General features: G+C 62.9%; 1 long non-coding RNA gene across 1 annotated transcript; it reads left to right on the forward strand.

Moving 5' to 3' along the window:
- Window positions 1-636: 636 nt before the first annotated feature.
- LOC131478537 (uncharacterized) lies at window positions 637-1115 on the forward strand. Its single transcript, XR_009244541.1, has 3 exons — window positions 637-726; window positions 829-888; window positions 1015-1115. It is a non-coding gene; the product is annotated as an uncharacterized LOC131478537 (long non-coding RNA).
- Window positions 1116-1985: the final 870 nt, after the last annotated feature.

Consider the following 1985-nt stretch of genomic DNA (forward strand, 5'->3'; position numbering starts at 1 on the left):
GCAGCTGCCCTGCAGGGGGCAGATGGTCACTGCCCTGGATGTCTGCCCCAGACAAGTCTTTGGGGAGTGAGTCCCTCACTACTACCTGCATCCCTGGGCCCAGGCTCAGCAGGCTCACGGAGTTGCTGGCGTCGGTGGAGGAGACCAAGACCTGGGAGGCCACAGTTCTCTGGGTAGAGCTGGCTGTGCTAGGAGCAGCTGGACGAACTCTGGCCGATGACAGGCGACCCGCAGGCTTCCTGTGTACTTTGTGCCCCAAAACCATGGGAGCAGAAGCAGAAACGGGAGCAGGAAGGACAGGGGTAGGGGCAGTCACAGTGATGGGTGTGGGGGCTTGGGCAGGAGCTGGGGCATGGCTGGGCACCGGGTCCAGGGCACAGGCAGGGCTAGGGGCAGAGGTAGGAACAGGGGCATGGGCAGGAACAGGGCCAGGAGCACAGACAGGCACCTGGACAGGTTCAGAGGTCCGATGAGCCACTTGGCCATGTTCAGAGGTCTGGGCAGGCAGAGAACCATGGGCCTGGACAGGCACAGTGCCTGGAATACAGACTGGCACAATGTCAGAAGCACGAACAAGCACTGGGCCAGGCATGCGGGCAGGCATGGGGCCAGGCGCAAGGGCAGGCATGAGGCCAGGTGCACTGGAATGCACAGGGCCAGATGCAGGTGCCCGGACAGGCACAGTGCCTGGAGTACAGACAGGCAGTATTTCAGAGGCCCGGACAGGTACATGGCCAGGAATACAGATAGGCACAATTTCAGAGGCCCGGATAGGCACAGTGCCCGGGGTACAGATAGGCACAATTTCAGAGGCCCGAATAGGAACAGGCATAGTGCCTGGGTGACAGATAGGCACAATTTCAGAGGCCAGAATAGGCACAGAGCCAGGTACACGGGCAGGCACAGGGCCATGTACAAGGGCCCGGACAGCCACAGGGTCAGGAGTAATGACAGGCACAGTGCCAGGTAGACGCACAGGCACAGTGCCATGTACACAGGCAGGCACAGGGCCAGGTAAAGAGGCAGGAACAGGTCCACGTTTAGGGGCCTGTACAACCACAGAGCCAGGAGTAATGACATGCACAGGCCCAGGAGCATGGGCAGTTACAGGGCCAAGAGTACAATCAGGCACAGGACCAGGTGCATGGGCAGGCACAAGGACAGGTGCAGGGTCCTGTATAGCCACATGGCCAACAGTATGGACAGGTACAGTGCCAGGAGCACGAACAGGCACATGGCCAGGTGCACAGGCAGGCATGTGGCCAGTAGTGCAGGCAATTACATTGACAGGTGAAGTGGCCCGGAGAGGCAAATGGTCAAAAATACAGACAGGCACAATGTCAGAGGCACGGACAGGAACAGGCCCAGGTGCAAGGGCCCTTCTAGGCAAGGGGTCAGTTGCAGGGGCCCTTGAAGGCACGGGGTCAGGCGCAGGGACCTTTCCAAGCACGGGGTCAGGCACAGGGGCACTTCGAGGCATGGGGCCGGACGCAGGGGCCTTTGCAGGCACGGGGTCAGTCGCAGGGATCCTTGAAGGCATGGGGCCAGGTGCAGGGGCCCTTGAAGGCACGGGGTCAGGCGCAGGGGCCTTTCCAAGCATGGGGTCAGGCACAGGGGCCCGTCGAGGCACAGGGTCAGGTGCAGGGGCCCTTGCAGGTACGGGGTCAGGCACAGGGGCCCTTCGAGGCACGGGGTCAGGTGCAGGGGCCCTTTCAGGTACGGGGCCAGGCACAGGGGCCCTTGGAGGCACGGGGCTAGTCGCAGAGGCCCTTGCAGGCACGGGGCCAGGCACAAGGGCCCTTCCAGGCACAGGGCCAGGCACAGGGCCAGGCACAGGGCCAGGCACAGGGGCCCTTGCAGGCACAGGGCCAGGCACAGGGGCCCTTCGAGGCATGGGACCAGACGCAGGGACCCTTCGAGGCACAGGGCCAGGCGCAGGGGCCCTTGCAGGCTTGGGGTCAGTCACAGATATCCTTGAAGGCACA

The sequence above is a fragment of the Ochotona princeps genome, chromosome X (genome assembly GCF_030435755.1).
Source record: "Ochotona princeps isolate mOchPri1 chromosome X, mOchPri1.hap1, whole genome shotgun sequence".
Taxonomy (NCBI): domain Eukaryota; kingdom Metazoa; phylum Chordata; class Mammalia; order Lagomorpha; family Ochotonidae; genus Ochotona; species Ochotona princeps.